Source organism: Lycium barbarum, chromosome 4 (genome assembly GCF_019175385.1).
Source record: "Lycium barbarum isolate Lr01 chromosome 4, ASM1917538v2, whole genome shotgun sequence".
NCBI lineage: Eukaryota > Viridiplantae > Streptophyta > Magnoliopsida > Solanales > Solanaceae > Lycium > Lycium barbarum.
Genome location: NC_083340.1, coordinates 121,372,454 through 121,383,795, shown reverse-complemented (window position 1 = coordinate 121,383,795; position 11,342 = coordinate 121,372,454).

The following is an 11,342-nucleotide window of genomic DNA, read 5'->3' as shown; positions in this document are numbered from 1 at the left end:
AATTAAGGGCAAGCGTTTGGTATCTGCACTTGTATATCATGAAATTCTTTGTAAGCGTGAGTGTTTTCTATTCTCATTTATCCATGTCCCGGTTCTTATCTTAAAATGGTGTGTGGGACATTCTCTGATTTAAGTGAGGGTATAATGGTGAATACTTGCACGCATAATGCTTCTGATAATGTGATGTCATTGATTGAAGCGTCATAGTCAATTCTAATAAGTTATGATGAAATAAATTTGTTTTGAAATGAGGAAAGAGGGAGTTAATGTGAAAACACACAGGCCGGTAGTGATGAACAAACACTATTGTAGTTACTTTTACTCTATTTTTAGTTTAGCTGTAGTTTTTATTTTGTAGTTGTTTTGTCTGACTTACTTGAGGACAAGAAAAGATCCTAAGTTGGGGTGTTAATGTGCCGCGGATTTGTGGCACATTCGACTCCTTTTTACTATGGATTTTGAGTGTTCTCAAGTAAGTCTGGTTCATTTTAATGTGTTTTTGTTGTGTTTTAGGAAGATGATGGCCCAAAAGCAAAAACAAAGAAAAAAGGAAAAAATTGCCTAGGAATGAAGATTCGACGTTTCGTCGATTGATCGACGGACCGTCCTTTGAGGTGTCGATAACTTAAATTTTCCAGTGATGGCCTAAGTTGAAGAGGACAAAGGACGGAGTCATCGACGAAGCGTCGAATGGATCAACGATTCGTCGTTTGTATCGTTAAACAGACTTGTCCGCCAGAAGAGAGAAAGACGGAAGAATCAACGGCACCATTGACTGGACCATCAAACTGAAGAACTAAATGACGAAGGAATCAACGGCCCGTCTAATTGATCGACGGTCCGTAGATTCTGCCACCAGGGGCAGTTTTGCCAATTGCTGATGTGCCTTTTTTGGAGCCTATTTAAAGAACATTTTAGGTTTTTGTACACATCTGATTTTTCTCCAACATTTAACATTTTTCCATTGGTGGTTGAGCATTGAATACACCACTTTTGTAGCTTAGTGAAGACAAAAAGATTTTATTCCCACCATCTTGATTACACTTTGTAAGCTTTATGTCTCCATTATTGCTTACTACTTTTATGACCAATATGTGTGAGTCGTTTCTTTAATCAAAGTTGTGGACCCAAATGATGGGTGTTATGTAATGGGTGTCTAACATTGTATATATATATAATGGGTTGTGATGTGTTTTATTATTTCTCATATTCATTGTTAGTTAGTGGTTGCAAACACTTAGTTTTATCTGGAAAGATGAACTAGCGTTTGAGTTGAAATAATATAACAAGGACTCGGGGCGCTAACCCTCATTTAATGAACTCACTTAGGGATACCCATAGCATAACATCTAATCACAGTGGGAACACAACTTTGGTTCTTCTAATCCAAACAATTTCCAAATACTTCAAAATAGCGAATACAAACCAAAACCCTTGATGCAATCCTAGCTTCCCCAAGATCACCTATGTGGAATCAAGTCAAGGAACCCCAAACATCACAAGGGTTGCACATGAAGATAGGCACTCGTGAGCATGCAGTAGCGCCATACCAAGGATCCCAAGTGTGGAAGATTGCTTGGAATGACGAAATGGAGAAGAGTGACGAAGATGGCCATGCTTGCAATATGGCCATTAATTGAAGATTTGCAATTTCAATTTCTTTTCCCAAAAGAAGACACCCAAACAAGGCCCGTACTTCATTAAGGGTAAAAGTGTAATAATGTAGTTGACTTCTTTTGAGCTTTAGTATAAGTAGTAGTTTCTTTCATTTGGAAGAGGAGACTATTTTGATTATTGACATTTTGAGATTGTAAACACTTTTGAGTGTGAGAGCTTGTGTAAGCCTTGGATTGAATTCTTGTTGAGAGGATTGCTTATTAGGGATTCCAAATCCCTCTTGGTCATCCTAAGAATTTGGTGTTTCTTTTGATTCTAATTTAGAGGTCTTAGTTTTCTATAACTTGGGTTGCTAAATTGAGTCTTAAGTTGTGTCAAATTATCTATCCCTTAATTTTCTTGCAATTCTTGTTATTTTCGTTCTTAATCTTGTATCAATTGGTATCAGAGCTTGGATTAGATTTGTTCTATCAAATCTAGCCTAGGGTTTGTTACTATAAAAAAAAAATCAAAAAATCCTAGAAAACCCCCCAAAAATTTTTTTGTTTGATTTGTCATTTTGTTATTAGATTCTTGTTCCTTAGTACGTTAGGGTTTCAAATCTTCAAATTTCGTATCAATCGGGTCAATATTGAAGAATCCACCATTTTTTGAGTTGAAGCTTTTGAAAAACTTGAAGTGGGTCTTGTTGATTTGGGTGAAATTGGTACTTGAAACTTATTGGACTTTGTTCTACAAGTCTTGGCGAGTCTAGTTCTGAAAATTGAAGGAAAAACAAGTTGATTTGAAGATAGTTGAAATTTTGAAATTTTTGGTGTTCTTGAAGACCTTCAAATCTTCATAAGGAAAAAGTTCTCCAAATGGGCATGTAATTCAAAGTTTTCAAGTCAAGATATGGGGAAAAGTGTTTTTCTACCCCAAAATGGTAAATACTAGGTTGAGTGGGCCCAGGAACATCATCAGATCAAAGAAATTCGGTCCAAATTTCGAGAAGATCGAGTTTAATACGAAAATCACTGAAGCTAAGAAGATTGCAAATTACGGACCGTAAATCACATTACAGACCGTAATCTAGGGTCGTAAACTTGGATCTTGAAATTGTAGCTCACTAGAATTTGGAAACCTCGTAAAATACGGACCGTAAACCACAATACAGACCGTAAAACAAAATATGGCCCGTATCTTGTGGGTCGTAAAAGGCAAGGAACATTCTGTTTTGGGCATCACTAAATATGAACACGAAATACGGACCGTAAACCACAATACGGACCGTATTTTGTCAAGCTTAAATAGTAGACTCAAGGTACCTTTTCAATTCCAAATTTCATTTCAACCCACTTCCATTTCTCAAAAACATTCTTGATCCTTAGTTGTTGGTCTTGTGTCCCTAGTCCTTTGGTAGGGAACAAAAAAAAAATTGGGGCTTCCCGACCGCGATTTCAAATTATCACCTACCCGGGCCCGAAATTTGATTTATTTCCTGATTTTAGCATTCCATTTTCTTGTGTCTCTCAACTAGTAGCCATTTAGTAGTTGTTCCTACTTGTGTTTTCTAGTTCTTGTGTTCGCATTTCTTTCGTGTCAATTCTTTCGCGCTCTTCTTCGTTTTTGCTTCGTTGTTAATTTTTTGGTTCAAGTCCGTTAGATTGAATTGAGTCGTCCGTCTTTCTTAGTCTAACAAGAATCTATTTCGACCAAGAGTAGAATTTAAACCCTTGTGACTAGTCGACATTAACAAGCACAGAATCTTTGGCAGAAGCAATTTGTGAGGCAATTAAAGGTGCGCATACTTGAGCGATTGTGAGTTGATTTTACTAATCTAACGTGTTTGCTCGTTTTGTTGAGTGTCTTTAAAACGTACCATGGATACGGAAGATGAAACACAAGTTCCCACCGGGGAACTCACACTAGTTGATGTAATGAGGGCCTAGCAAGCCTTGAACGATAAGGTTGGTAGTATGGTTGGTCGAATGGAAAACATGGATAGTCGAATGGAAAACTTGGGAAGTAGGGTGGAAGCAATTGAAGGAGGTGGTAGGGAGGTCTCGTATTCGCCCCAAGTGCAATACCAAGGAGGCACAAGTGGAGCTACTCGAAGCACTTCACTTACATTGTCACCGACACTTTCCATCATCTATATAACCCCACTCCCCAAAACACTCCACAAAACACTCCTCAAAACACAACTCTCACCCCACCAAACAATATCCCCATAGGCCAACGGAACAACCCACCCCCACAAGATCAAACTCCAAATGACCCACATCCAAATGATCCACCCCCAAATGATGCACACCTAAATGCACCTATGCCACCCCGACACAATCCAAACATCCAACAACCAAATGACGATGAGATAGAAGAAGCTATACTTGAGCACGAACGATATGGTGACCAAGGTTGGAGGCAATGAGGGCAAGCACAAGGAGGTTATCGAGGGAGGGATGGAAGGCATGGTCCTAACCCTCACATGGGTAGGCAAAGAGGGTGTTGACACGCAATTTTGTCCCGCTTCTCCTTCAATTAATTTATCTGCGTTTCTTGATCGTTGATAATTTGGACGAGTTATTTCAAATTTTAACAAAGCACTATATTAATACTTTCACCATTTATTGTGCGGTTATTTATAAGAAGTTATATCACATATTTGGAAGTGGTTAATCCTAGCCCAAATTATTAAGATGAAGATGTCCACATAAATTAATTAAGGGAGGAAAAGGGGCCAAAATTTCGGATCCACCAACCCACAAAAGCTCTTTTTAGACCAGCCAATTAATAGCCCAACTTAAACTTCCAGCCCATCACCCTTAAACAAATTACCCGACCAGCCCAACTCAAACGACCCAGCCCAGTACCCATTTCAACCGACCCGACCCGGCCCACTATTTCTATTCACCTAACCTAAACAAAATACCGATTAGTCTTTCTCCCTTTCAACCTAACGCGCCTCACTTCGTCCTCTCTCTCTCTTCACTCTCTTCTCCCCCTCCATTTGAAGCAAAAGCTCTACTTCCCTTTTAGCTATGACAGTTGTGTCTATGCCATTTCCATACCAAATTGTTGCGACACCTAAGCCTTCTGTCGTTGACAGGGAAGGCATCCCCTTTTCTCACTCCAAGACGCAACAATCTTGAAAGAACAGAGAAAAATTGGTTTTTTTTTTGGACAAGAATCTGCAACCAAGTCACGTGAAGATCTGTTTGGATCTCAACGGATCCTTTCCTTTGACTGGTTTTTGAAAACCCAAGTTTCAGCATCCCGCCCAAAAAACAAAAACCCTAGTTTTCATCTACTATAAAAGGAAGAGAGTCTCACTTTGTTTCTAGACAATGATCTGAAAATACAAAACATTTCACTCTCTTTGACTCTATTATTATCTTCTTTTTTTTAATCCGAGTATTACAAGCTCGGGGATATTGACATTCGAGGACAGATTCGAGACCTCGATGCCCCGTTCACTGCACCTACAAAAGGTCAGTAAACCCTTGTTCCCTTTTTTTATATTTGAGTATTTTGCGTGTTTAGTTTAATTTGTGTTCGTGTGTTAGTTAACATCTGTATTAGTGGTTGTTTAGTTTAGTCAAACTTAGTCTTAGTTCAATATAGCATAGCACCAATTAATCATATAGTTAGTTTAAAAATCCTTGCTATGTGTCAGCATAGTCTTAAATCTGATTAGTAATCGTCAAACATGTATTAAGTGAGTTATCGAGTCATTAGCGCACCCATCAGGTGGTCAGTTTGAATATTAACTGATCATATGCTTGTTTAAATATCTGCTAGTGTGTTTGGATGCTTGGCATGGTTCAATGCAACATGCTATGACTGACGGTTCCCATGTGTGTTCAAACATTAGTTTAAATTAACCCCCGTTCAGCTTAATTTCATTTTCGTTTAACCATTTAGCTTCTTCGTACTAATTAGTTCATTGCACAAATTCTGTTTCGTTCGTATGATATAATTTAATTCTGATTTCGTTTAAAGATAAGACACTCGAAATTCTTCCTTCAGTTCGTTGAAAAGACTGGTAATACTAAATAGAGACGGGCCTTTGTAGTTGTCTTTTATACTTGTCTAAAAGGCTCTACGCTTGGTGAAACTACTGTTGTTATGTTATCCTATTTGATTATTGGCATCTATTATTCTGTTAAGTTTATGGTTGTGGCATTTACGTCGTTGGATTTGGTGGCTAGTATTAATTTAGTGCACAATTAATTAGGTGGGCTGTTGTAAAGGGCTGTAATGTTGTCAATACTAGGTGATGGTACACTACTGTAGGATTATGTTAATTGTTAATAGTAAGTTTAATGGTTTGCCATCTCTACTTTCTTAAAGACGTGTAAAGCATATCATTTGGTTTTGTTTACTTTTAGTGAATCAAATTTACTCCCTTAATCTTTCTTCTGTTGAAAATGCCGATCGGGATAGCTAAAATCAATCACTAAACTTGTCGCAAGGATAAAATGATTGATGTGCACTCTTATTTTGAGAACTTGGTTTGGTGAGAAAACATGGTTTCAGCTGCTGTTTGACGGCAGCAGCCCTCTCGTTTGGTCTGAATTTGCTTTAAGTTGGAGTTTCAGCCTATTTATAAGTCGCTATTTTCATAGTGTATTCTGTCGTTTGGTCTGAAACCTGTTCTGTTTTCATAGTAGCTCCCTCTTGCATACTTCAAATTGCAGCATTATTCATAGCCTGCTGATAAGTAGCATCAGCAATACATTTTTTGCTTGGCCATAGACTAATATGTGTTAGGTGGCTTTATATGTGCTGAAAGAATTTACGAGTAAAAACATTGTTTGTGCTCCTGCCTATTTTTCATCATTAAAATTTATTTTGAGGGTATTGTTGCCATTCCAGTTTCTTTAACTTTCTTCTTTATCTTCCATAATTGCCTCAATTGGGTTTTCTTTCTAATCCTTTACATTTTCTTTCTTTGTTTGCATGAATGCCCGGGCCGACGAGTTTTACTTTGAGACTCCACGACACCGCTGCCATAAGAAGTCATACATCACCTTCTCTCGGTCTCTTCATTAAATAGCAACATTGAAAGGATTCCCTCATTTCGCAGGAGTCGGATTCAAGTCAATTATTTTATCCCCTCTCCATCTAATATTTTTATATGATTTTTTGTTTGTTGTTTGATTAAATTATCGTTGTTTATCTTGGTCGTGACTTTAGCTGTATAAAAACAGAGGCTCCTTAGTATTTTAACCTTTAGCTAATAAATAGTCGTCTTTCTAATTTTCGTTGTGAGAGTTTTAAACTTGTAGATGTCGCCTGGTAAGACTAATTTCTTAAGAGGATTAGTAAACATGAGAGGTTAAGCTTTGAAGTGGAGTTTGAACCAAATGACATTGGTTCGAGATTTTGTCATCGGATAAAATGTCCTGCCAAATTAAAGTTCTTTTCTTGAAAAGCAAATATGTTTTTCCTGAACACTATACTTACCAACTTTACACTCTATATTATACTTATACATATTCATAATATTATCACCCATCGTGATTTATAAAATGCTTGCATTTTTCATATCACACTTAGCTTAATTAATTAACATAATTATCCCACTAAAGACTATCCACCTACTTTAAATTATAACTTAACATTATTTTATAAATTTTTAGTTTTATGCTAATTTTATTTAAAGGCAATAAACTATTATTTCTAATAGTGATGAATTCTTTTCCAAACGTAAATCATACCTTTATTTTCCCCACAAGACCTATTTTAAATAACACTCTTAGATGTCTATCAATAACTTTAGCAATGCTTACAAAGATATTTTCTTAAATAGCGTAAAATGTTACATCTACATTTTTTAGCCTTAATTAATTAGCATAAGTCCAGTCGGTTAACCATTATTAATGGAACTTAGAGGATGCCTAACACTTTCCCTCTAGGTTAGTCGAACCCGTACCTAGAATCATTTGGTTTCGTAGACTTTAAAATAGAGTTGACTTTAGATAAACAACTTTAATTAACTTTAGGTGCCCTAATTCACCATAAATAATTAGGTGGCGACTCTTAACTTTAATTAACCCCGAAATTACCAGGATGTTGTAAACTGTTTTGACTTAGGTTAAAATAGGGTAGAACAGAGGGTACCAAGCTCGTGAAGGGTATCAAAGTCGTGACCATCGAGGTTATGATGACGATGGAGATTTCAATGGGAACCACGGTTATGGAGGAGGGCGAGACACGAGTCTCAATTCTATCAAGGTTACTCTTCTAACCTTCAAAGGAGGTAGTGATCCTGATACATTCCTTGATTGGGTGATGCATTGTGATAGAATCTTCTTGACGAATGACATGTCCGAGGTGAAGAAGGCATCTTACGCCATTGCTCAATTCGAAGGGTACGCCTCTACGTGGTGGGAAACTCAAGTGAAAGCAAGAAGAATAGTTTGAATTTCTCCCACACCTACTTGGGATGAGTTGAAGGACGCCATGCGTCGTAAATATGTCTCTGAACGGTACAAGCAAGAACAACTCAAGAAGGTGTATACCTTGAGGCAAAACAAAAAGAGTGTGGAAGAATACTATGATGAGTTCCAAATTGTAAAGATGTGAATCGACTTTGACGAGGATGATTTGAATGCTATGACTCGGTTCGGAGCCAGGTTAAATAGTGACATTGTCTCCCAAATGAGACTCCACAACTATAGAAGCATTGAACAAACCCTTCAAGCGGCTATGGAGATAGAGGAGAGTCTCAAGGAAGACAAAATCAATAAGTCGAGGGGCTATGTGAGTTCATGGAACAATAACAAAGAAGGAGGGACTTCTTCCTCAAATTTGCAAAAGAGTAAGGGCCCGATACAAGAAACCAAGAACCCCTTTGAAAAGAATGCTCAAATTGGGAAGCAAGTTGATAAACAACCTCCAAAGTTTGTCCCAAAGGAAAGAAGTACGAAGACTCCCATCCAATGTTTTAAATGTCATGGCTTTGTTCATAGAGCAAGTGAGTGCCCTAATCGAAGAGCCTTTATTTTGAGAGACACTTGTAGTGATAATACGGGAGAATGCGAGGAAAGAGATGATGAGGGTAATCATGAGAACGATGAACTTGTGAGTAATGAAGAACAAGATGGTGGTGATATCACTGTCCCACTTTGCTTGGCAAGAAAGGTGTTAACATGTATGAACGTGCCTCAAGAAGGGCAGCTTACCATCCTACATTGGGTAGACACTTGTAGGGTCCCAAAGAAAAGAATTGCTAAAGGAGTCCTCATGTGAAGAACTTCCATACTTGGAGGAAGGAAGTGAACCCATGGAAGAAGATCTTTGTCTTGAGCATCAAGGTAAGTTATTTATCCCTAATACTTAAAGTGTTCATGATGTTATTAATGAAAGTGATCATACACTAGGTGATCCTTTTGATGACCGAATTGAATCTTCTCACAAGATTAATTTGAGTCCATCTAGTGTTGACACGTGTGAAGAGAATGGTAATATTGTTGAGACCTTGAATATGAATGGCGGCTTGTCTTTGTGTAATCTTGATAATTCGTCTTCTTGCATTGTTAACCAAAGTGAATCTTGTTGTCTTGATTCCTTTTCTTGTAAATGCATGAATTCTAGTGGTACAAGTAACTTTGAGATGAGTTTGAAGAATGCCAGTGCAATGGCATGTGTTAGCAAGAGAAGAAAGAGTAATTTTCTTGAAAGGAAAGATAGCATGATAAAATTTCATTCTTTGTTCTATTTCATGAGTGCCATTAAGAACATAGGTTTGGATGAAGGTTGTGCTAACTATTCCCTAGTTGATGTGGACCTTCCTCTCTTGAAGAACGATAATCCTTTGGTTGAGGAAGAATTTGATTTACTCGATTATTTGCAAAACACAACTAAAAGTTATTCTTGCAATGTTGGCATTAATAGTGATTCCTTGTATGATTCTCCTCCCATTTATGATGATGATATTCATGCTTGGATTTATTCAAATGATCCATTTCTCGATGAGAACGTGAGTAAGGAAGATTATCTTTATGCTAAGAGTGTAGTATCATCCTTGAGTAGCCCTATGTCAACTGATAAGCATGACTTTGATGTTGTGAGTGATCCCGATGATAGATATGTTGATGGTATTTCTTTGGTAGATACTTTTCTCGCTAAATTGTTTGCATGTGAAGTCCCTTATGATGGCCAAAGGGCATATGTGTCCAATGGGGATTTTACAATTGAGCTTGAGCTAAGAGACACTTTCCTTTACTACTTGTTTGCTTATGATGATTGTCATTGTGGGATGATCCTTGCGGATCTCTCTAGTACTAATGAATTTTGTAGTGGAGGCATGTTGTCTTCTTGTTGGATGTGTGTAGGTAACCCCTCAAATTTGAGGAGAAATTCCTTTCAAGATGAGGAGAATGATGCAATCCTAGCTGCTCCAAGATCACCTATATGGAATCAAGTCAAGGAACCCCAAACATCACAAGGGTTGCACATGAAGATAGGCGCTCGTGAGTGATACACTCAAATTACACCTATTAATGGCGTAAAGCGGACGTTGTCAAATATAGTAACCCAAAAAAGGTTGGGGTCGAATCCCACAGGGAATATGGAGAGAAAAGGGTACTAATTGTATGCGATACTAGTCTTTAAAGGCTTTAATCCTATTCCGGACAGTTTGAAATAATTATTGAGTAATGTAATTGAATACTTTGACTTGAATTATACTTAATGCGAGAGAGAGACCAAGGTTGTGTTCCCCATTTTGATTAGATATTATGCTTCAGGTTTCAATGTGATATATTTCTAATGGTTGTTCTAAGAGTATGCACTTGATCTCTTAAGGACTTCCTAATGTTTCCCAATAGTTAGGTCGTATTTCCTCTTTATGATTTTTTCAAATGTAAAAGAGTTGAAATCGAAGAGCGACCAATAATGCCAATTTAGACTTGTTCTTATCCCTAAGTTAGTCTATTAAACGAGGGTTAACGCCCCGAGTCATTGCTATTCAATCTTACCAATACTGACTCTCTTTCCCAAGAAAAGTTAGTATAATGGCTTAGGCTAATGCTTACAATCATTATCCATCGCTAACGCACAAAGATAGAATAAATACTAACAACCATTATGCATATATCAATAGTAGAAACCCATTCACATAATACCCATCATGGGATCCACAACCTTAGTATTAAAATTTAACATAATATACTTACGATGCTAATACAATATGGAATGGAGGTGAAGTTGGTGCTTTAAATGCTCCAACCACTTCAAATATTTCAAGACTAAAGTTAATGCTCCCAAGAAAATCAGAATTTTTGAATTAAAACCCTATCCTTAAGTATTTATAGGGCCAAAAATCGCGCCAAGTTTCTGGACAAAAACACCCTTACGCGGCATCGTTACGGACCGTAACACAGGTTACTGTCCGTCCTTCGGTTTCGTACTTTGTCGACTTGATTAGGTCAACCGTCACGGCTTCTTGCGACGGACCGTAACTCAGGTTACGGTCCGTATCTTGCAGCGTATCATGGCCTCAGTCTTCAGTGGCCAATGCGTTACGCCATGACGTTACGCCCCGTAACCTAAGTTACGGACCGTCCTTCTAGGCGTAACCTGTGACACTACTTAGGCAACTTTCTGGAAATTTTCCTCAGCTTACGGTACAAGTTACGGCCCATAACATGAGTTACGGACCGTCCTTTATAGCAGCACGTATCCTCTCTGGTACGGATCATATTACGGCTTGTATTAAGAGTTACGGACTGTCC